Source organism: Microcaecilia unicolor, chromosome 3 (assembly GCF_901765095.1).
Source record: "Microcaecilia unicolor chromosome 3, aMicUni1.1, whole genome shotgun sequence".
NCBI classification, from domain to species: domain Eukaryota; kingdom Metazoa; phylum Chordata; class Amphibia; order Gymnophiona; family Siphonopidae; genus Microcaecilia; species Microcaecilia unicolor.
Genome location: NC_044033.1, coordinates 294,901,387 through 294,927,322, shown reverse-complemented (window position 1 = coordinate 294,927,322; position 25,936 = coordinate 294,901,387). Strand labels below are relative to the sequence as shown.

Here is a 25,936-nt window from a genome sequence, read left to right as displayed (position 1 = left end):
GTTTTTGTTTTTTTTTTTTGCTTTGTATTACTTGTCTTGTCTAGATTATACGTCCATTAATGCTATAGAAAAAAAAATATGTATCCGTTTTTTACCTCTTGCCAAAAAATAAGTAGAAGTAATCAGACGGTTCACACCTGTACCTCAGTAGGAAATGTTTTCGTGGATCTGACACTTTCCTAGCTTGAAGCGACTCCCGAGTCCCGAACAATAAACCTCCTTCGTTGTGTGTTGCCTGTGTGTAGCCACACCTCTCTTGAGACTTAAACAAAGCACGCCGCGCAGCCATGCTGAAAAAGCTTCTCTGTCTGTTTTTGTTAGGCTGAGGGAAAGTTACGCTGGCAGTGTTTACATGGTGCAAGAGCACTACTGTATATTTTTTTTAGCCACTGGCTAGATAACTTGAGAAGAGACAGAGATCCACGCCAAATGGATCGTGATGCATGACTCAAGTAATCTTGGATTAGATTAGGGATGAAAACATTTTGAGCTATGAAGGTATCTTGAGGATCCTGGAGGCGCTGACTAGTGAACAGTTTAAAGCATTTGGTTTCATGCCGAGTCGGTTACAGGAAGGGATCCAATTCCCGTGGGGTCGTTTGAATGACAGTGAGGAGATGAACTGGCGACTCTTCTACAGAGCTGGTTTGGAGAGAAGAGCTAAGAGTGTTTTCAGCATGAAAATCCCACGGAGAGATCTGGTGGAAAAACTACAGAAGCTGGCGCTGCACACTTCTTAAGTCAGGTCAGGACTTGCTCTGAACATCTCAGATCTGAGTTATCAGATAGCTACAAGCCAATATGCACTTAGATACATTTCAGTAGGAATACTTAGACATAGCAGTTTCATAGCAGAATCTTTTTCCAAGGATAGAATACAAGTGTTAATTTGCACTCTGTTTTGCAGAGGAGCCATTGTAGTTGACCAAAGCTCCACCCACAGTGCTGAAAAGCCTGGCCCGCCAGAATTCATGACAGTAAAAATAAGAGTGCAGTTAAAAAACAAATCTATATTAAGGCACCATAACTATCACAGTAAACAATATATGTTTAAATCTTTTTTTTATTAGAACTCACTTTGGAAACAGTATATATAACTGTAATAAACAATCATTTTTCATAATTCCCAAAACAAACTGCCCCCCCCCCCCATTTCCTTTCCCTCCCCCTCCCAATTCACTTCCCCAAATTACAGAATCTTACTAGGAAGTCTATAAATTCAGCAAATAGCTCCTGGCTGAAGTTGAGAAGGTATACCAGAAAAGGGCTCCATGTCCGTATCAGGTCTTGTCTGGCTTTGGAGTTCATGTGAACAATTCCCACTCGTTTAATCCGCAACAAATATATCATACGTGTGCGCCACTGTTGCAGTGTTGGATACTGATATGTCAGCCACTCTGTCAAAATAACCTGCTGAGCCACAACAATAGCCTTATGAAGAAAAGATGTAAGGTCTTGAGGAGTCTGATGTACCAGCTCATCCTCCACAAGGTAGATGTGTAGCACACTAACTCCTTCCAGAACCTGTAGACTCCTTCACAGGACCAGAACATATATCCCAATGTTGCACCACTAGAACCACATTTCAAACACGATTCCCAAGGAGAGAGCCCCATGTAGAATGCCGTCTTTGGGGGTATATATATAGGCGGAGGACAAACTTGTACTGTTGTTCCCAGTGAATAGCCAGTGCAGTCCTGCGTCTGATCGATAGAATGTAGGACTGAAGTTGTGTCGCTGTTATTGCTATCTGTAGGTCTTGTCGCCACAGTGACTCCAGACTAGAGTAGTCTAGCTCCGATATTGAGTCTCTGATGTGCCTATGATGAAATGAAAGAGGCACCTTTTGTTGCGCTTCTAAGGAAAAAGCTGAGGAAAGTTCTACTTGAACGACTCCCAAGGTAATGATGCCACATAATGCCACAATTGCGCATAATGAAACTCATCTGTGTGCGGCCACGCAAATTCCGCCTGTAAATCTGAGACGTTTTTAATATGACCTTCATCACTTGCAATAGGTACACAATACCCTTTTTCTTCCATCTATGAAAAACTGAGTACAACAATCCTGGTCCAAATGCTACATTATCACAAATTGACAAATATGGTGTGACCTTCGGGGAGAAATGGTGTAGACGACATATCCATTTCCATGTAGCTCTAGCTGATTGCATGATCTGGGATTGTTTCATTACATATGGTATGGGGACCTCTGCTACATGCAAATAATTACTAAAGTGTACTCTGGGAGATAACTGTAATTCTAAGGCAGTGTTAGTGTAGTCCTGGGTTGATCTAAACCAGTCATTGATATGCCTCATTCCACTGGCAATATTAAGATAACGTATGCTAGTCAACCCAACCCCCCATACTCTACTGGGATATGCAGCGTTGATATGGGAAGGCGCCCTCTTTTTCCCCTTCTAAATGAAACCCTGGATTAAGGAGTTCAGTTGTTTTTCATCATCCAATCTTAATAGAGGTATGGTCTGGAAAACATATAGCCACCGAGGGGCAATCATCATATTAAAGAGGGCAATACGGCCCAACAAAGAAATAGGTAAGGGCCCCCAAGCCTGCAATCTCAATTTAGTTTACTGTTATGTAGGCAATTATTCCATACATCACTTAGTGGGAACCGTATATATGGACACCTTTAAATCTTATCGGTCCCAGATACTCTCTCTGTATATTTCTCCACCAACCTCCACAACTTTTAAAAGTTGTCAAAATACAATTATTTAGTTATTCAGTTTTTCGATTCAATCATTTTGCCTCAGTGGTGCTTAATTGTCCAATAATGATTTTTTGGCAATTTCGTTAGCACCAGAATCGTCATTGGCTTCTATATATTCATTTTAGTATATTCAGAAACACTTATCTTAAGGTTATTCGGACCGGGGCCTCAAAGCTGTCCGACATACATGTTTCGCCTGCTAGGCTTTGTCAAGGACTCCCCCTAAAAGAAATTGAATCAACACCGTCTCAAATCATTACGCATGAGTAGTATTTTAACTTCCCAAACCCAATGATAATTTCTTATCCATATCTTTAGCTAACATATCTCATAATTACCTTTAAGCCGTTATAGCGCCAGCTCCACACCGTTAGTTACTAGGATTACCCCTGTCAAGATGGCGACGGCGTCTTGATAATACCATTTAAATGATTTATCCCATGACGTGTCGGACCCCCTCGATCCCCATTTGATAATGCTGACAACCCATTTTATATTAAGGAAGCCCATTCTTTTTTTTTTTTTTTTTAATATTTTTATTAGAAAGGAAGGCAAACCTTACATCAAAGAGAAAATATTACTGGAAAATATTACCGGAATCACTGTGTTAAGCTAGTAAATGTGCCACTGTTCTCTGTAGTTCAAGATTTTTTTAATCGATCCACCCTCACTACTTGGATGTTTTTGAATATACTAAAATGAATATACAGAAGCCAATGACGATTCTGGTGCTAACGAAATTGCCAAAAAATCATTATTGGACAATTAAGCACCACTGAGGCAAAATGATTGAATCAAAAAACTGAATAACTAAATAATTGTATTTTGACAACTTTTAAAAGTTGTGGAGGTGGGGGCGTTCCAAGATGGCGGATGCTGATCGTTAGCGTTCTTCATGGTTCTTTGGATTTGTTTCCTGTTACTTCTAAAAACAAAATTTTCTATGTTTGCAATGCCGCATACAAAGAGGAAAGGGGTGGTTAAAAGCTTACCAACCGCAGCAGGAGCCTCCCAAGCTGTCCAACAGACCATTGATAGATATGCAACGAGCACTCCATGGGAGAAGGATGCGAGGAGCCCTGCTAAGGGAGCGTCAGGAGGAGCGACGACTCCCTTAGGGCTAGATACTACTCTTTCCTCGCCCAATCTACAACCCCCTCCGTGTCCGGCGAGTTTCTGTGACGAGGTGGAACGCTCAGAAGCGTCTGAAGATGGCGCCGAAGAAAGTTTAGCGGTTGGTTTCTCGCCCGGAACCCCTGGAGATTTAGACCAACATGAGCTGGGAGCTCACGCGGAGGTAACCCTTGAAAGCATATGGGCAATGTTACAAGTTTGCAGAAAACAATTGTCAAAGCTGCTTCTGAAACTGCTTCCTTGGTGACCAAAGTAGACTTATTGAATAATTCAATTGAGAAAATAAAGCAAGGCACTAATAGCCAAAATGCTTTATTCCAACAAGAAATTACATCTTTAAAAAATACTACCAAATGCCTGATTAAAGATAAGACTATCCTACATAATAAAATTAATCAGATGGAAAATTTCAATAGGCGGCTTAACTTGAGAGTGCTGAATTTTCCTAAAATGGTAGAATTGAATGCTATGGAATTGTTTAAAAAATACTTATCTGAAGTTCTCAACTACTCCTCTGATCTTATTCCTCCAATTAATAAAATATATTATCTTCCAATTCCACAAAAAAAGAAGGAGGAGGAAAAGAGAAATTCAGAAGATCAAGATCTACAAGTGTCTGGATTGCAAGATTTGACAGCATTCCTAGAAAAATCATTGACAAATATCCAAACTCGCTCCACTTTGATGATATCTTTTGTTTTTGAGCAAGACTTAAATTCACTTATGAAACTGTATTTTAAAAACGCTCAAAAAACGTTCTTAGGAGCACGAATTTGGATATATCCTGATGTTACGCGGGCAACCCAGGATAAACGGAAAAAATTTCTACTAATGAGACAAGAAGTTAAGGCATTGGGAGCCAGTTTTTTGCTGGCTTACCCGTGTAAATGCCTGATAAAATATTTGGATAATAAGTATATTTTCTATGAACCAGAACAATTGAAAAGCTTTATTGACTTAAAGAAAATTGCCAAATGACTTCTGGAGTCTGGGGTAGAGTTGTAGTTGTATATAAGCCATGGTATCGTCCAGGTCCTATTACTACTGTATGTAAATAACGCTAAAGTTCTCCTCAAACTTAATTGACGCCCCGCCCCCTATTGCCTTATTTTGTGGTCTAAGAATGGGGATTAATTTTTCTTACAAGAAATAGTTTTCATTTTTCTTTATTATGTTATACTATCTCAGTATTTCTTGTGCAAGATTGTCTTGTATAATTATCTGAAATTATAAATAAATAATTTAAAAAAAAAGTTGTGGAGGTTGGTGGAGAAATATACAGGAGAGAGTATCTGGGACTGATAAGATTTAAAGGTATCTCAAATTAGTTGCCATTAATAACCTCTGTTTTTCTCATATAGCTTAGCTAAATCTGTTGTTATATACACCCCCAAATATTTAATTTCACCTTGCGCCCATGTAAGGGGAAACTGACCCCTCCAACTTATCTGCCCATCTGGAATCACGGGGAGAGCAAAAAAGATTTAGTTAAATTTAATTTGAACCCAGAAATTTGTCCAAACCGCCCTATACTTGAAAGAAGCCATTCCAATGACTGTGAAGGGTTTGTCAAAACCAACAACCAATCATCGGCATATGCCAGGACCTTAACAGTTTGACCTATCAGCGTGACTCCCTCTATCTCTTTTGTAATCAAGAGTGTGCGAAGCAGGGGTTCTAAAGATATCACAAAAAGTAAAGGGGAAAGGGGACAGCCTTGCCTAGTACTCCTACCTATAGCAAATTCTTCCTCTCTGATACCATTAACAAACACACACGCTTGAGGATGACAATAAAGAGTCTCAACCGCTTGCACAAACCAGCCACTGATTCCCATACTAGCCATAGTCTAAAACAGAAAGTCCCATCTCACCCGGTCAAACGCCTTTTCTGAATCTAGACTGACCACCGTGGACGGGACACTCCTTTCCTTGCAAGAGGCCATCGCCAGCAATAACCTTCGAACGTTATGCGTCGCCTGTCGGCGTCTCACAAATCCCACCGGTTCAGGTCCTATCAACTGTGGTAACCATTGTGCCAGCCTTTCAGCCAGTACCTTGGCCAATAATTTTATGTCTAAATTTAATGGTAATCAATAGAAGTAAAACATGGAAAAGAAAATAAGATGATACTTTTTTTGTTGGACATAACTTAATACAATTCTTGATTAGCTTTCGAAGGTTGCCCTTCTTCGTCAGATTGGAAATAAGCAAATGTAGGTAGATGACAGTATATATGAGTGAAACATCAAAGCATTTCAGTGACAGTCTATATGCATGGAGACAGGGGATGAGTGAAACATCAAAGCATTTCAGTGACAGTCTAACAGGATGGGGGTGGAAAGGTGAGAGTCAGGGAGACAGGAGAGCAATACAATTTACAAAGCACTACAATTTTATTCTTTGTAATGGGCTAGAAAACCCAGATCTTTGTTAAGTCCTGTCTGGTGGGTATCAAAATATTTAATCATTTTGACTTCAAAGGTCTTATGTTCCTGTATTGTTTTAAAGTTCCCTTTCAGGATCCTTACCATGAAACAGTGGCATAGCCACAGGTGGGCATGGGTGGGCACAGGCCCACCCACTTTAGGCTCAGGCCCACCCATAAGTGGCACATCTCTGATGTGACTGGCGAGGCTCCTCAAGCCTCATCACCAGAAGACTCCTGGCATCTCTCCCTCCCCTCCCCCACAGGCATTTTGGCAGCTGTCAACTCAATCTCCCCCCCCAAACTCTGTACCTTTTCCATCTTTCAATGTTTCGTGAACAGCAACTCATACCCACAACGCATGCCAGCCAGAGCCTTCCCTCTGATGGGACTTCCGGTTTTCACAATAGTGGTACCAGGTCCCAGGTCAGAGGAAAGGCTCTGGACTGGTGAGAGCAGTGGATATGAGTCACTGTTTGTAGACAGCGAAGCACTTAAGACTTGAAAAATTATGCAGGGGAGGGTGTAAATGAAAAATTATTGGTTGCCTGGGTGAGGGAGTGAAGGAGAGATGCCAGATGGGATTCTTGTGCCCACCCACTTTTGGCTCAGGCCCACCCAAAATTGGGTATCTGGCTACACTCTTGCCATGAAATCACTGGTACAGTGTTCTGGTTTTGTAAAGTGCTGTCCTACAGGCGTGACATCTTTGTACTGGCATTTTTCATATAATGTCTATGTAAATTAAAACTTTTCTTTAGCATCTGACTTGTTTCTCCAATGTAGCAGCCTTCATTGCACTTTTTACACTGAATGATATATACCACATTGGAAGATGAGCATGTGAAAGATTCCTTAATGTTGAATATTTTTCCTTTGTGAATGATTGTGGGGTCCTGTGAGATATTTTGGCATAGTTTGCAGCTGGATATATTGCAAGGATGTGTGCCATTCTTTTCTTTTTGAGTGTGTGTTGGGAGCTTACTTCTAATTAGCTTGTGTTTTAAGTTGGGTGGCTGTCGGAAAGCCAGCACTGGTGGGGATGGGAATATCTCTTTCAGTAATTCATCCTCCTGTAGTAGAGGCTGCAGATCTCTTATGATTTTTCTTAATTTTTCCAGCTCTGGGTTGTATGTCACTATAAGGGGGATTCTGTCTGTGGCTTTTTTTTCTTTGTACTGTAGCAGATTTTCCCTGGGTGTTTTGAGGGAGGAGACGATATTGGAGATTATTTTGGGGTTGTAGCCTTTCTGTTCGAAGGATGCAGTCAGGATTTCAAGGTGTCTGTCTCTGTCCCCTGGGTCACAGCAGATACGGTGGTATCTTGTGGCTTGGCTGTAAATAATGGATCTTTTTGTATGTGAAGGGTGGAAGCTGTAGTTGTGGAGGTAGCTGCATTTGTCTGTGGGTTTCTTGTATATGGATGTTTGTATATAGCCATCGCTGATTGAGACTGTGGTGCCCAAAAAATTGACTTTTTCTGGGGAGTAGTCAATTTTGAATCTGATTGTAGGATGGTATGTATTGAAGGAATTGTAAAATTGTTTCAGAGTTTCTTCCTGAGGGAGGAGTTTCAAAACATGACTATGGGTAGCTGGACTGGAATTCGGACTGGACGCAAGACTGAACCTCGGACTGGCTTCAGGTTCTTGGCTGGAACTTGAACTCGGAGCAGAGTCAGGAACAGCTGGGCTGGAACTCAAACTCGGAGCGGACTCAGGAACAGCTGAGCTGGAACTCAAACTTGGAGCAGACTCAGGAACAGCTTGGCTGGAGCTCGAACTCGGAGCAGACTCAGGAACAGCTTGGCTGGAGCTCGAACTCGGAGCAGACTCAGCATCCTCTGGGCTGGAACTCAAAACAGCCTCAGGCACTGGGCAGAAACCCAGAGCAGACTCAGGCACTTGGCTGGAACTCAGTGCAGGCTCAGAAGTTTGACTGGAACTCAGAGCAGCCTCCGGCGCTTGGCAGGATCTCAGAGCAGACTCAGACTCTGGGCAGGGACTCAGTGCAGGCTCAAGCACTTGGCTGGAACTCAGCGTGGACTCAGCAGGTTGGCTGGAGCTGGAACTCGGCTTGGACTCAGCAGCTTGGCTGGAGCTGGAACTCGGCTTAGAGTCCGTATCTTGGTTGGAACTGGAACTCAAACTGCTCCACACAAACTGCTGATAAGCCCTGAGCTTCGGGGTTTCACAACGCCTTCTTTCAGCGTCAGCTTCAGGAGTATCCCGCAGGGCTGGATCCAAGAGAAGTCTGCAGCGGTATGCAAAGAGCATGGTAGCAGGACCAATAGCAGAGACTGGGTTTGCAGAGAACCCAAGCCCCAAGACACGCTGTCTCTCCGCTGCAGCTTCAGGGGTATTCCTTAAGGCTGGATCAAAGAGAAGTTGTTCCCGGTAATCATGAAGCGTGATAAAACTATTAAGATCAGAAACTGGGTCAAGATCAAAATCCAAACTAGGAGCGGCACCCGGGCTGTGACCCGGATTGCAAACAGAGGAAAAAGTCATGGGCAGGAAACCCTGCTGGAAGGATGATTTCGCCGGGCTCATGGCCTTGGTATTCTGTCACGTTCTCAAAGCAGGAACTAGGTTTGTGAACCCTTGGGCCACTGTCGAGGAGCGGCAGGCAAATCACCCAAGCAGAAAGCAGTGCTGAACACAACAGGCAGGAACCCCAGAATATAACTAGAAGAGGCTTTAATAGTAGACAGTAAACATTATCCAGTAGCACAGCAAGGTCAAAGGGGCCGGCAGCAAACACAGGTAATCCAAAAACTAACCAGAGTCTATAGGCAGGCGAAAAGCAAAGTCCAGGTCCAGGCCAAGGGTCACAGGCACAGGAAGCAAGCAAAGTCAGAGTCCAGGAACAGGCAGGGTCCAACACAAAGGAAACTTTCAGAGGAACTCCAACAAACCACCAGGAACTCATGGATGACCTTTGATACCAAGGCAAAGCAAGCAAGGCTCACAGAAGCTAATAAGCCCCTCAGCAGCTGACCCACAGCTGCAGTAAATCACCAGCCAAGTAAGGGTGCTGTTCCAGAACAACCCAGCAGAGCAAGGCTGGCAACCTGGAAAATCCGGACCGGACTCACTGAAGTCTGGAACATGGAAGACAGCAGAAAACAGTCCATAGCAGCCACCAGTTCTGGCCACCAGAGGGCCAGGAGAGCACCCACATGGAAAGCAACAGATATTTCCTCCGTGAGTGTGCCAATACTTGATATGATTGGTCTGACAGGGTTTCCAGGTTTGTGGATTTTGGGTAGCATGTAGAATGTGCCCACAGCAGGCTGGTTTGGTATGCATTTCTTCAGATGTGGCTGTACTTGTTTAGGAAATGTTCTGATCAGGTCTTTCAGCTGTTTTGTATAATTCTGTGTGGGATCTCACTTAGTTTCCTGTAGTATGTATTGTCTAAGAGCTGTCTGTGCCCTTCTTCAATGTATTTTTTGTGTCCATAATTACCACTGAGCCACCTTTGTCTGCGGGTTTGATGGTGATGTGTTGGTTAGTTTGCAGAATTCTTATGTCCGCTGTTTCTGGAGAAGTAAGTTTATACAGAATTCTCTTTTGTTTGTTGGAAAGCTGTGATTTTACTCTATGCCTGAAGCTTTCTATGTAGTTGTCCAGTTTGTAGTTTTGTCCATCCTGTGGGGTGAAATAAGTGTTATTTTGTTTGAAACTGTATTCCGGTTTGTTGGGGGTCCCTTTGTTGTGGAAATGTGCCGTCAAGCGCATTTTTCTAAAGAATTATTCTAGGTCTGAGTATAATTGGATTTCATCCAGCTACCACACCTCTCTACTCATGTCTAAATTTAAAAGCGATATCGGTCTGTATGAATCTACCCGCTCCGGCAACTTGCCAGGCTTTGGAATTAGAGTTATTAATTTAGTATTTGCATACCTGGGAAATTCACCAACTTCTATCATCTTCTCAAGGTACTCCAATAATGAGGCCAAAGCCTCTGGAGATAATGTATTATAATAGTCTCCTGTGTAGCCATCAGGACCGGGAGCAGAATGAAGTTTTAATGAGTTCACTGCTTTTTGCAACTCTATTAATGTTAATGGGGCCATTTAAACTAAAAATCCTTCTGGGGACAGTCCCAGTGGTGTGCTGGTAAATGTTTAACAACTGGCTCTCTCCCCGGTCCCCCTCTGCGCCCCCCCCCCCACCAAATTGCAGAGCTGGCTATAGCCGGGGAGAGAGCCTGGGGGGGGGGGGGGTGGCAATGCATTACTCCAGGGGAAAAAAATTAAATGATCCCAGGTTCCAATCTAATTCATGTTTAATGTGCGATTAAAATGCCATAAATAAGTAAATAAATATAAACTTTTAATGTTGAGCACCTGATTCTCAAAGTGAACATATCCCAAACACTATAATGAAAATAAAATGATTTTTTTCTACCTTTGTTGTGTGGTGACTGTTTTTCTGATCATGCTGGCCCAGTATCCGATTCTGCTGCTATCTGTCCTCTTAATTCCATTTCCAGGGCTTCCTTTCCATTTATTTCTTTCCTTTCCTCCTTTCTTCTTCATTTCTGGTCCTCAGCTTCTGCCTATTTTCTTCATCCATGTGCAGTTTTTCTCCTCTCTTCCTTGTCCCTCATCTCATCTCCTTCCTCACTCTTCCCTCCCCTCCATCCATGTCCAGCATTTCTTCTCTCTCCCCTCATACTACTACTACTACTACTATTAAACATTTCTCTCCCCTGCCCTCCATCCACCCATGTCCAACGACCCTTCTCTCCCCCTGCCCTGCATGCACCCATACCCAGTGACCCTCCTTTCCCCTGTCCTCCATCCACCCATGTCCAGCAGTGACCCTCCTCTCCAGTGTTGCCAGGTGGGCGGTTTTCCCGCCCAATTGGGCGGTTTTCCGCGACCCGCCGCAGGAAATTTTTGCCCGTGGCGGGTCGCGGTTTTTTGGGCTTCTTTTTCTTCTTTTCCGCGGTTTTTCGGGCGGTTTTTTGCGGTTTTTTTCGGCCGCGGGGGGCGGGGTTAGTGACGTGGGTGGGGTTAGTGACGTTTTGGGCGGGGTTAGTGACGTTCTGGGCGGGGCCGGTGACGAGGGAGGCGGGGCCAATGACGGGGAGGCGGGGCCGATGACGGGGGAGGCGGGGCCGGTGACTGGAGGCGGGGCCGATGACGGCGGGGCGGGGTTGATGACGGTGGGGGCGGGGGTGTTGATGCGGGGGTGGGGGTGTCAGGGGCGGGGTTTGAGTTTGGGCGGGTTTTGGGCTGGGTTTGGCCTGGATTGGGTGGGAAAAAAATTTTCCACCTGGCAACCCTGCTCCTCTCCCCTGCCCTGCATGCACCCATACCCAGTGACCCTCCTTTCCCCTGCCCTTCATCCACCCATGTCCAGCAGTGACCCTGCTCTCCCCTGCCCTGCATGCTCCCATACCCAGTGACTCTCCTTTCCCCTGCCCTTCATCCACCCATGTCCAGCAGTGACCCTGCTCTCCCCTGCCCTGCATGCACCCATACCCAGTGACCCTCCTTTCCCCTGTCCTCCATCCACCCATGTCCAGCAGTGACCCTCCTCTCCCCTGCCCAGCGACTCCCTTCTCTCCCCTGCCACCCCTCCTGAGTTGTTCACCAGCGACTTCTCCTCCCTCCCTCCGGATCCGTCCCTCACCAACCTAATTCTTCGGGGCAGGCAGTCTTGCCCGCCCGCTACCAGTGCCGACTCTCCCCTGCTGGTTCGCGCTTCAAAATGGCCGCCGAGACTTCAACAGAAGTCTCGCGAGGCCGCCTCTGGAAGTCTTGAAGAATTAGAAGAGTCAGGTTGGTGATGTGAGGGACCGAATCGGGAGGGTGGGCGGGAGGGAGGAGAGCCGGCTCGCACTAGGGAACAACCGGCTCGCAAGTCAGTATAAAATTTAACAACCGGCTCTTGCGAGCCGGCTCCAGCACACCACTGGTCTGGGCAAACCTGATCTGTCCAAATAATCCACCAGTTGTCCCAGGGGCCCCGATTCTGCTGAGTACAGAGACGCAAAGTACTTGGTAAATATCCGCCCAATGTTGGCTCTATCAGATGTAAGTACTCCCCTTTTGTCCCTCAGGGGAGCCACCGTCCTAGTAGACCCTCCCCAATTTTTAATTACTCTTGCCAGGAGGCTACACGGCCTATTACCAAATCTGTGCAATTTATACTTATAATAAAGGAACGACCGAGTCTCCATCTCGTGCATCAAGGTGTTAAGAGCTACCTGCGTAGTCTTTACTTTCTCCAGTGTAGCCGGCGATGGCCTTTCTGTATAGACCCGTTTAGCCCTCTCTAATTGCTTTTCTAAATGTAATATACCCGCTGCTCTACGCTTCCTCCTTAGGCTACAATATTCAATAATGTCTCCCCGTAATATCGCCTTAGAGGCGGACCAAAATAATATCGGCTGAGTCTGTGCATGTTCTAGGTTATTAGCCTTATATTCTGTCCATTTGCTATGTATGTATTGCTGAAATTGAGAATCTGAATGCAGGTAGGCCGGATATCTCCACACTCTTCCTCTCATGCTATCCACAGGCATTACTAAGTCTACCCATATCACAGCGTGATCAGAAATTTCTTCCGGTCCAATGGTCACTGCTTGTATTAAGGGGAACAGGGAGCGGTCCACCAAAACGTAATCTAGCCTTGCCTGCGTTCCATGCGCCCTGGACCTATGAGTATAATCTCTGTCACCTGGATGTAACGCCCTCCAAACATCAATTAAGTTAAGCGATTTTAAGAATATAGCAAACGCCCTGGTCCTTCGCCCAGTATAATGCAATGAGGTCGGGTTAGAACAATCAATGGCCGGGTCCAACACTAAATTAAAGTCTCCCATCACCAGCAACCTTGCGGTCTTATACCGGCTAACAACAAAAAAGGCTGGGTCATAAACATTGGGGCCATACAACACTACTAGTAAAAAGTTGTGTTACTATTAAGATTGCCTTTGTATACTTTCCAGGGGAGTAGGGGATGAGGAAGAGGACATAGTGGAATCAGAAATAAGGGGAAAGCAATCCACATAGGAAAACGTGTGCAATGTAAGGTGGTATTTAAAGGACAAGGCCCTCAGGCGATGCCAGTTAAATTTCCAGTTGGATTCTAGCTCAGGGATCTATAATAGAAGCACCTGTAAAATATATGTAGTAAGAACATGCAAAGGAAAATTATCTAAACAAAAAAACATGCATCATGCGTACACAATACACCTTTATACTCACGTGTCTTCAAGAGCGGTCCAGTGGCGGAACCTAAAACAAAAATTACTGATTGGCGGAAAGCTCAATGCTTTTACCGCAAGTTAAATGAACAGACAAATGAAAGTCACAAAGGTGAACAAAGTGTTTAAGAAAATAGTGTAGGAGTGAATAGTGTCAGCTATTTCATATATTTACTACTCTACCCCTAATTGATGGAAACTACTCTCCAGAGTGTGCTTCTAAAAGCATGATGAAACCCGGTTTCCCTGCCTGCCAAGAGCTATCCAGGTTACTTGGCCATGAGCTCCAGCCCATGATAGAGCCCCCAAAAAGGGACATTGCAACCACTCCCAAAAAGAACCCAAAAAACCAGCGAATAAGGTCTCATGAGTCGGAGAACAGCGGTCCAATGGGTTTCTGCTGATTAGGGAACTTCTCGTGTACGACTAACCACCCCAAGGGACCTGTGGTTTGAGAACTTCTCGTGTACAACAATCCACTCAAAAATTTGTGGTTAGGAAACTTCTCGTTTAAAAGCTAACCCTCCGAGGTCACGTGACGCTATGAGCGGGAGTGGGCGCTAGTTGGATCGCTCCTGCCTTCTCCTCAAACATCTAGGCAAAAAATCGCTGCAAACAAAGATTAACATCCTGCTAACTGAGAGCGAACAATAGCCGAACTCACAGTGAACGGATTGAGTGCAGAAGGTTACGGCAATGGCGACAAAAAACACAAGAAAAGAAAAAGAAAAAACTCGCCTAGTTGGAGACAAAATGGCGGCGCCGGTGAGCCCGGGAACGTCGGAGGTGGGGTCCGCCTGGGCCGCGGAAATTGTGGGAGAAGTTACACAAGCGCTAGAGGTAATATTAGATAAAAAACTGAGTTCCCTGGACAACAAGTTGGAATCCCTTAATAACAGTATAGCCCAAATACAAACGGATATGGCGCAATATCAACAGCGGGCCAGTGAAACGGAAGACCGAGTCACTGTACTAGAAGCAGAGATAAATCAACTGAAGAAAACAATTACCTCATACGACGACAAACTCGAAGACCTAGAAAATAGGTCGAGGAGGAACAACCTCCGAATTGTGGGACTAACTGAAGGGCAAGGAGATCGTGAACTCAGCAAATTTCTTGAAACGTGGTTCACAGCAGAACTGGAGTTACCTGAGATGTTGGGGCCGCTAAGAATCGAGCGTGCACATCGACTAGGGCCGAAGAACGTGGCGGAGGGAAGACCACGTGTAGTCATCTGCAAAATTCTCAATTTCAGTCACAAAAACGCCATACTGCAAGCCCTGCGCAACGGCAAGGAACTATACAGCGGGAACCGCAAAGTTCTTTGCTTTCAAGATTATTCATCGGCGGTGGCGGCGCAAAGAAAAAAGTTTTCATCGATATGCTCAGCGTTGGTGAATAAAAAGATTAAGTTTGCGCTATTATACCCTGCAAAGTTGAGAATCATTCATTCTTCGGGCACAAAGTTGTTTACCACTATGGAAGAAGCAAAACTATTTGTGCAACAGATGGAAGAGAGGCCGGAAACTTGAGAGCTAAGGATTGTACTGCTGAAAAAAAGACATTTTCTAACTGACTTCGCTAAATGCTTGAGAAAAAAGTATAAAGAAGAGACCTATAATTGAAATGAGAATTATAAACAGAGGATGTTGGGGCAGATGATACATAAAAGAGACTATCAATGGACACACTGAACAGCGACACAAATTGGATTTAAGGTGGACATAATGCACACTGAAACCATTAGAGGGCCAATTGAAACACAAACAGGATAACAGGAAAGGACGATTTAAGCATGAAAAGTGGCCAAGAATCTTGGATATTAGGAAAGTATGTTATAATAGATATAGTATAAGGATATTAAGATATTACTTTTGTTGTTAGATATTTGATACTGCAGATAATGTAAGCTGCAAGGCCTGAAATCAGTTAAATTAGATTTGAAAGTATTACAATCTAGGTTTGAAAGAATCTGACAACACTAAGATCTCATAAGACTAATACTACTCTTGATTAACAATTGTAGAGACTGGCAAATTTAAAAGTCAAATGAGATGGGGGACTGAATGATAAAGAGGTAATACATACTCACACAATCATAAAAATATGTTATAATAGATATAGTATAATAAGGTTAAGATACTACTGTTGTTGATAACAAGTTGACACTGCAGGTCATATAAGTCGTAGAGCCTGAAATCAGTTACATTAGATTTAAAAGTATAACAAGCTTAGTTTGAAAGAATCTGATAATCATAAGATTATTTATGACTAATAATACTGCTTTTGCTTAATAATTGTAGAGAATGGCAAATCTAAATGTCAAATGTGTTGGGGGACTGAATGTTAAAGAGGTAATACTTACTCACACATACATGTATCATTAATGGAAGAACGAGCAGAAAAGGGACGGATACAAATAATGGGAGGAGGAGCGTTGAAAGTGACCTGCTTCCTACGGGAAGGAGAGGGCTAATGGGGGGGAATGGGGAGAGGGGGGAGGTTAGGGAACAGATAACTACAAGACAATGTAAGGGGGGGAAGGGGAAGAGAGTAACTCAATGTAACCTACAGACGCAAATAAATATGAAAATGAGAACATGGGGTATGAACAGGAGTGGTTGGAGGCTGGGCTGGCTACTCTTGATAGTAAAAGGTAATCAGATGATGGAAAATCGCTATATGAATGATAACTACTTAAGGTAGCATCCTGGAATGTGGGGGGAATACATTCCCCCATCAAGAGATCAAAAATATTGCGCCATCTTAAACATATAAGAGCAGATATTGCAATGCTCCAAGAAACACATTTGTCAGCAGAGGAGCATGCCAAATTAGCCAAATGGTGGGTGGCAGATTGTGTGGCAGCTGCGGCAATGGGTCGAAAAGGGGGAGTAGCCATACTTTTTCGGAAAGGGCTAGCAATCAAGATACATAAAACTATTTCAGACCCAGAGGGTAGATTTGTGCTAAGCATAGTAACCATTAATAAAAAAACTATAATTTTGGGAAATGTCTATGCTCCTAATGTGTTAGATTTAAAATTCTATAAGAAATTGCTTTCCCAAATCACTCAATTGGAAAACTTGCCCCTAGTGATGGGAGGAGATTTCAATATGACTTGGGACCCGAATATGGATAGATCGCATCCGCCTAAGGAGATAAGAAAAATAGATACTAGGGGTCTACCGGATTTATGTGAAATATTAGATTTAATAGATGTCTGGCGCACCTTGCATCCTATGGAGAAAGAATACACACACCAATCTAGAGCACATGGGTCAGCATCAAGAATTGATTACTTGCTGGTATCACGAACTATAATAACAGACATTACTGAGGTACACATAGATCCCTGTGTCATATCGGATCATTCAGTGGTCGGAATGACATGGAAGGGAGGAGAGGATGAAGACTTGCTAAAAAGCTGGACGTTTCCAACATACTTAATTAAAGATGCAAGATTTGGGGAGCTTTTACATGCTAAATGGGCAGAATTTAAGCATTTTAATGAAGGCTCAGTGGATGAGATCAGCACTTACTGGGAAGCAGCGAAAGCGGTGTTGCGGGGGGAAATAATTAGCTATGTCACGCACTATAAACGAATGAGAGACAGAGAAATAATGAGACTAGAACAACTTTTAGGTAAATTACACCGCCAATACGGTATGAACCCTAGTAATGATATCAGACAAGAGATTCTGACCATACAAGCAACTTTAAATGCCAAACTACATGAGAGAGAAGTGAAATCTCAGGCCTACTATCGCTTTCAACTTTACAAGCACGGGAATAAAGGGGGCAAATATTTAGCTCGACTTATAGCATCTAAGGTTAATTCCCGAAATATAACAACTATTAAACAAAAAAATGGGAAACTCATACACTCTAATAAAGAAATTCGACAAGCTTTTCAAAATTTTTATCAAGAACTTTATAAGAGGGCAGATCAAGACGAGTTACAGGGGGAGTCTTACTTAGAGGGTGTTCACATTCCGAGGCTGCAAAGCAGAGACAGAAAGCGGCTAAATGCTAGGATTAGTGAAGACGAGGTAGGATGGGCAATCAAACAAAGTAAATCAGGCAAGGCATCAGGTCCAGATGGTTTTAAAGCAGAATTTTATAAGATGATGGGGGACTCGATTCTCCCTACCTTGACTGAAATGTTCAATGACTGGATAGAGAAGGGGGCCTTGTCTGATAATATGAATTTAGCTAGGATAGTAGTATTTCCTAAACCAAAACGAGATGAACAGTTGGTTACATCATATAGACCCATTTCCCTAATTAATCAAGAGGCAAAATTATTTGCAAAAATATTGGCCAAAAGATTAGGAGGGATATTGCCTCATCTAATTCATCCAGCACAGGTGGGTTTTGTCCAAGGGCGAACAAGTACAAAAAACTTGCGGAATATTTTGGCGTCATTGGAAGGACTAGGTCACTCCAAAGAACAAGCTGTGATGATCAGCTTCGACGCAGAAAAAGCATTCGACAGAGTGGAATGGCCCTTTCTATATTCGGTGCTACAGAAATATGGATTTAATGGCACCTTTGTGCAGGCAATTAGAGCACTATATCATAACCCAAGGGCACAAGTGCTGGTAAATGGAAATATATCGGGGGAAATTCAGATCACTAGGGGAACTAGACAAGGTTGTCCTTTGTCGCCTCTGTTATTTGCACTTCAATTAGACCCATTAATTAGAGACATACATGATTGTGCAGCGATAACAGGGGTACATATTAAAAATCAGGAATTTAAGATAGCTGCATTTGCGGATGACTTGTTAATGATTATTACGAAGCCAAAAGATACTCTAGAGAATCTTTTACAAATTTTCAGAGAATATGGAGATTATTCGGGTTTCAAACTGAATATAGACAAGTCAGAAGCGCTTCAAATTAATGTGGACATACACGAGTTATGGGGGGGAGATTTCCCTTTGAAACAGGCACATAAATCTTTTGTATATTTGGGTATACAGTTGCCGGCCAGACCAAAAGAGCTATATCATTTAAATGTTGAAAAATTACTGGAACAGACAGCACAGCAGTTGGCATCATGGGGCACGCTAACACTCTCGCTCATAGGGAGGATCAACCTTCTTAAAATGGTGATCTTACCGAGATGGTTATATATGTTGCAGATCTTACCAATAGCCCTGTTGCAGAAAGATATAAAGCGCTTATACCGAATGTTGCTCAGATTCTGTTGGGCTAAGAAAAAAGCTAAAATACAACAAAAATACATGTTGGGAGGATGGAGACAGGGGGGTTTGGGAATTCCCAATCTTAAATATTATAATATGGCATGTTTATTGCGACTGGTGAGAGATAGATTATTTCATGCTTCCGACTATACACCTATAGAGATGGAAGATGCATTATTTAACCCATATCACTTTACTACCCTAATGCATTTGCGGAGCGGGGAAACTCCTCCTAGAATTAGGCACAATATTTTACTTAAACCCATGAGAGAGGTATGGAAATTTATAGGCAAACTATTAGGCGGAGACTCGAGAATAACGGAGTTAATAAGTATTAGAGGGAATCCGGCCTTCCAACCAGGAATGGAGAACAAAATCTTTGATGACTGGGGAAAGATAAGTGTGGAAACCCTGGCAGACGTACTAGGAGAGAATGGGGATATTAAGCCACTGCCGCAGCTGCTTCATCAAGAGGAACCTGGATGGCAAGATACTTATGCGCACTATCAGCTTAAACATTACATACAAAATTTAAATAAAGAAGCACTTATAATTAGGTTAGGTAATAAAATTATTACCTTCTTTGAGGAAATTACAGAAAATGCCCCTTCTATATCGCAATTATATCAGAGACTATGGAGCCTAACCCCTGCGAAGGAGATGACTTTGTTGAAACAGAAATGGGAAAAAGATATGGGAAGGAACTTGCAATCCTGGGATATAATGGCACAAATCAAAAGTATTCCATGCCTGATAGGGGGAAATGATTATAGGGAATGTGCATTTAGAATGATACACAGGGCATACTTTACACAGGTTCAATTGTATAAAGCAGGGGGTATAGAAACAGCTCTTTGTGTAAAATGTCATAATGCCGAGAACTCCATTTATCATGCGATGTGGAAATGTGTATTAATACAACGATATTGGAGACAAATAACTAACTATCTTACAGGTATGTTATGTAGTAGAGTAGATATGAATCCATTACATCTCATATTGGATATGAAGGAGGTACAATCGAGTTTAAATGCAGATAAAGTATTGCTAAAGCGCAAATTATGTTTGATAGCAAGGAAATGTATTATGCAGCACTGGACTACACACAACCCGCCAAATTTCTGGCATTGGCGTAATCAGGTACATCAATTGTTGGTTTGGGAAGCAAAAGAGGCTAAAGGAAATGATAAAAGAAAAACGAGATTTCTTAAAATCTGGGGATGCTACTTGGAAAAAATGACGCAGAAAGGGCGAAGTCTGATTATTAATACCTTATGAGTGGACTTTATGCGATACTGGAAAGTATGGGGAATTTTATAGGTTACAGGGGGAACCATGAAGAATAAGAGGGCAGGGAGGGTGGGAAGGGGGAAAGGGAAATAGTAGGTATAAGGATGGAAGAATGCAACATTATACTATGGTGGGAACTAATAATGGATTTGTTGTACTAATATCGGATAATGAAGGTGGCACAATATTTGGTTATGTTAGATGTTGACAATAATGCAATGTTCTGTTGAATTCATGGATAATACAAATTAATGAAACACACAGAGAAAGAAAAAGAAACACACTATCCTTGTGTAAGATAATTATTGTTTTATTATGCTGTTACAAGATAATGGAGGAACAAAAAAATACTTGTATTAGTTCTATAATGTCTATAAGATGTGGATATGTTGATTTCTTTCATAATAAAAAACAGTTGAAACATAAAAGCTAACCCTCCAAAAATATTAAAAAGCCCTCGTCAACTAGTCCAAACTCGCAACGAAAGGCGTCAGACGTCTCTATATTGGCCCCCACGCTCATCTGTACTAGGTAACTCATATGTGGGCAATAATGCCGAATCCGCAGGCCACTCCGAAAATGGAATGGAAGTCTGCTTCTACTAATTGAGATACCGTCATCCATTGAAGGGTTTGTGACCCTCAAATGGGTGTAAGCCCCAGGCATCGATATCAAAGCCAATGATTATAACATAACACTGGTACCTAAGAAAATAATAAAAGTATAGCATATCCCCGAGAAAAGTCCCGAAAACATACTTCAGTAACAATAAGATAAAAGAAATACAGAGGAAATAAATATTTGAAAGTAATAAAAAAACAAATGTAAGCTCATCAGGAAAGGTACAACCATAAAAGAGCCATTAGTTGGAACACATTAGCCAGAACCAAAAATGTGAAAAATTTTACGTTCATCATTCACTAGACAATATATTTTCCACTCAACAAATCACAAGAAAGAAACTCAAAAAACATTATTAGAACGGAACAGTGACAATAAGAAAGCCTGTAATGCAAGGGCAAACAGTACAAATAAATTCTGTCATTCAGTTATACCTGTAGTACAACAGGAAAGCCTTTTTAATTGAAAATAAAGTGAAGAAAGAAAAAGGTGGTGCAGCTATAACCACAAATAAAAAGACAAAACTTAAGCACCGCAGTGCCAGCATAAGAGTCTGAAAAATACGTGACATACAGAAAAAGAGGAAGTGGGTGGGGCTTAGAGATTGATGGACAGGCATTGCGGACCATTAAGCAAGCAGCTTTATATTTTCCCCAGTACCGGGGAGAATAAGAGTGAAGAAGGAAGGAAAAAAAAAATTAAATAAACATATAGAGTATATAAAAAACGATGAAAGAAAACAGGTTGTAGATTAGTGTTATGGAGTTTGTAATATGATGGTACAAAAACAAAGCCAATATTAGGAAACCGAACCTACGATGCAGTGCTATAATCTTTAAAGTGAAAGCAAAAAATACATCCGCACACTGCTGCATGTAGAGAAGTGCACATACAACGAACTCTGCAGACCACTAAATGACTCATCAAAAGAGAAGTAATTTTACAACTTTGATGCTTACGGAGAAAAAGTACTTGTAAATCTAGTTAAGCAGACTAAACTTGCGTAAAGCTGAAAATGCGATACAACAGGAAACAATGCCATAAATGAGCTATGTATAAAATGTGAACACAGTATTACTGTACCAAAAACAAGTGAGTGGTTTCATACCTTACTGCAAATAAAAATGACATGCACTAAAGAGGGAGGGAGGTGGGACTTTCAGATTGATAGACAAACATTAGAACCCAATGAGCAAGCAGATAAGTAATTTTCCCTACATCGGAGAAGGAAAAAAATAAATGAACAGAATTAATGAAACAAAACAAGTTGGAGATTTAGTGTACAGGAAGAGCTAAGATAATATTACAGAAACCGAACTTATCTTTAGAAAAGCAACAAGCCAGCGCTGCAATCATGAAAGTGAAAATAAAAATTAATCAAGCACAATGGTTTTTGTAGGAGGTTGCCCTTATCTTATTAAATATGAATAGCGTAATACATGCCGAGAAATGTACAAAGAAACTAAGTCAAACGTGCATAAAGCTGAATATATGCTTGAACTAAAAACAATACCGTACACCCTTTTTCATAGAACACGAGCACAGTATGACAGCCTTAACTAAAATGAAAACCCCAGCTTCTCACGGCAATGCTAATCTGTGGTTTACTATCTAACTTGCATCCTGAAAAGTTACGGGCAGGCAGTTCTACAGGAAATAAATGCTTATCAATCATGTCAAACAGAAACAATGGCATAAACTAAGTCCCGGAGTCAAAAATACCATGCTAACAAGGCTAAAATTGCTTCAAAATCATATAATCATGAATCTACATTACGGATTGTCACTGTAATTACCCCTTTACGGCTAAACAAATGCTGCATATGTTTGTCCTAATCCAAAAAAAAAAAACGGACTCACACAATTACATTTAAAATATTACATTGCAAAGTATCAAATGTAAATACCCTTATAATAGTCTTTGGTTGGAATGCTAACAATCAATTGCTTATAGTAATATCCAACTGATTATCTAATAAATTTATTTCACAATGGAAATATAAAAAAAACAGTGAAAGACAGGATAGAGAGAGACGTATCAGGGGTGTGCCCAAAGGATGGAGTGATACCAACGATCACGCCCCTAGGTACGCCCATAATGGGAGGGTGTGTTAGAAAAGCAAAAGTATTATCAACACGGAAGATGGTGGCAGTCTGTCAAAAGTAATGGCACAAAACACTTACAGCACACGAACGGACAGCAAGCTCTCAAGGCATGAGATGTACTTGCAAAATAGAGGCACAGGTTGACAATACTTAGAACTGGCAACAGACCTGTCACCGGGAATATTTATCGTCAAAGAAATAACTGACAAAATGGTATGGCAGAGAAATAACAGACAGGGAAGAGAACGTAACCTTACTGACAGATAGCCTGTATATAAGAGGGAGGGGCGTTGATTATAGCTCTTGACTAAAATTCTGTTGTTTTATCTTCCAATTGATTGCTGTCCCTCATAGAGATCCAGAATTTCCTCCCCGGTGTTTCATACCCCTTATTACAGCATTCTGCTTTCTCTCTCTAAATTTTAATTGTTTTTTTGTACTCTTTACTTTTGTTCCATATACTTAACCATTGTTATTTGATCATGTCTTCGTAGTAATTACCAATCCGTCTTGCACATTATGCAAGCCAGAAGTGGGGATACATTCTGCAAATCCCAATTCCTAGTATTAAGACTGTCACTTCTACTGATTCCTTGCCCAGGTCGCTGTGAAAATCCAGCCCTGTTAGATCTTCCAGATCTCCGTCCAGATTCTTCAGCGCTTCCACCGCCTCAACCATGATCGATGAAAGAGAATTCAGAACTGATACTTCATTTGAGATTTACAGTTGCTGTTTATGGACATTATAGACTCATATTTTGTTTTATTTTCAGTTTCGCAGTAATCCTGTCTATATATTGAAAAGGTTTTATTTTTATTTTCCTATTATTTCCTTTATTGTTCTAATTGTTTTTCTAAGAGTTTCCCCGTTATTTCTGTTTATGTAATTTAAATTGACGTTGATATTGCTCAGACTCAGGGGTAACATCAAACCCTAATACTGGCTAAGATATCATAATGTAGGTATCAACCAGTTATGCATTTGTTTAACTTTGGTGTAGGCTTACTTAAGCTGCATGTCTTTCTGTAGGTTTGACTAAGCTCCAAGTGGGGTAACGGATATATAAAATGCTTCCCATACTTCCAGGTCATTATGCATATGTCAAGCTCCATGCATGACCTTTGTTAATATAAATATTCCTAGGATTGACCATTATCCACACACAAGTGACACTCACTCCCCAAACTAATTTGGGTAGATTTTAATAATATATATGTGGGAACATAAATGGCCCAAGATACACCTAGATCCTGATAGACAGAAAGTTGTGGTCATGGGAATTAAATTTGAACTGAGCCTTCTGATGCCTCCCCAGCGGCGCCAATTCAGGGAGGCGGTCTACAAGATCATAGAACAACAGACCCTCTGTACACCTCCGTCTGGAAAGGACAGACGGGGGTCTAAAGAGGGTCAATAAAACAAAGTCCACCCCTTGTAACCACACATGCACAATTATATAATTCTCCTGCATCCCTTTAGCAATCAATGAGGCCTTATATGTTAATCCTTTCCTGAATAAGATTGCCGCTCCCCCCTTTCTCCCTTGTGAGGCAGCCGCATGGCACTCCCCCACCCACGATCTCTGCAATTTGGCATGTTCCAGATCCGTCAAGCGTGTCTCTTATAAACATGCTATATCTGCCTTGTGCCGTTTTAAAGCTGTAAAAAGTTTTGTACGTTTAATGGGAGAGCTAATGCCCCCGACGTTCCAGGATATTCTGGCTGGCATATTGTATAAGAGAAAAACATTCGTGTAGAGCTATCTCTAGTAATCCTCCCTCCCCTCCTCCAATGTTCCCAAGAAACGTTTTGCCCATCGCATTTACTCCAAAAAAACATTCCCTCTTTACCCCTTCTCATTTTTAGAATCAGCCTCTCCACCCCATCTACGCTATCGATTCCCTCCTTTCTCATTCCCCATTGATAATCTAAACCAAATCCCTTCCCTTCCCCCCCCCTACCAATTCCTAACTTCCCAAAACCCTAAACTGACCCAATGCCATCCGACCGGATACCCGGAGATGGAGTTAGAATCACGTTACATGCTAAGGACCACCACCTCCTTATATTAAAGAATATTTATGTTTACATAATATTTGTTGGAACAATCAGACTTACAGACCTTCCCTTACCAGAAGGGTACAGCAAAATCAATCAACTTCTATTAATCTGTTCTCCAAAAGGGTTGTTTTTGCTTTTGTTACAGTCCTAAAAGTCTGCCATGTTCCTTGAATGAAAACTCTTAATTGAGCCGGCTATTGCAATGCAAAATGAACTTTCTTGTTTATAAGAGCAGAGCAGAGAGGATGAAACCGTCGGCGTAGTTTTTGAACAGCAGGAGAAAAATCCTGGAAAATCAGTATTTGACACCCTTCTTATTTCAACGAATCTCTCTTTATTTTAAATCCGTGAAGAATCTCAAGTTTATGCCTATAATTAAAAATTTTTGCTACTTCAATTCGAGACCTGTTTTGGTCCTTCATTCTGCGTCCAATGCGGTGCGCTGTCTCCACCACCACCTGGCCCATAGAATCTGTGAGGGCCAATTCCTTAGCAAGCCAGCTCTCCAGTCACGTTTCCAAGTTCCATTCTGGAAGTTTCTCTGATAGTCCAACAATGCGTATATTATTCTTCCTGGAGCGATTCTCAAGATCTTCCAACTTACTCTCCTGCTCTTTGACAAATTCTTTTAACTGCGCTATGTCAGGCCCATATCCGTGGGAGTCATCCTCCAAAGCAGACATCCTGGTTTCCAGGTCTCCTGTACGGGTTCCCAAGCCATCCAACAGCATCTGAAAGGAGTCCAACTTGCGATCTAACGCCAACCACTTTGGCTCCCACGTTTTCTCGATTCCTTTAGTTAGTTGTACCAATTGGGTGTCTGTGAAGGCCACTGGCTGCAAAGAATGATCCTCCGCCATCTTGGCCTCTGTATTTCCGGTCTTTATTTTTTCTTTTTTAACGTCCTTATGCGCCATCTCAACCGGCAACTTACTCAAATATTTGGCCATAAAGCAGTATTCACCACTATCCAGCCGCTGAGGAACATATAATACGTTGGGAAGTTGAAATGTAGACGAGGGTCCCAGAGGTGCTGCAGAACGCTGCTACTCAGCTCATAGCATCACATGACCTCCACGATAATATATAAGAAAGAGAATATTATAAGGAAACCAAA

At 42.1% G+C, this 25,936-nt stretch overlaps 1 protein-coding gene across 2 annotated transcripts in view; it reads left to right on the top strand.

The window, feature by feature from the left end:
• The first annotated feature begins 313 nt into the window (after positions 1 to 313).
• Positions 314 to 25,936, top strand: part of LOC115466730 — a 97,474-nt gene continuing 71,851 nt past the window's right edge. For both annotated transcript variants that reach the window (XM_030198187.1, XM_030198188.1), the window contains exon 1: positions 314 to 745. The gene's annotated coding sequence lies outside the window, so the exon portion shown is untranslated. The remainder of the gene's footprint in view (positions 746 to 25,936) is intronic.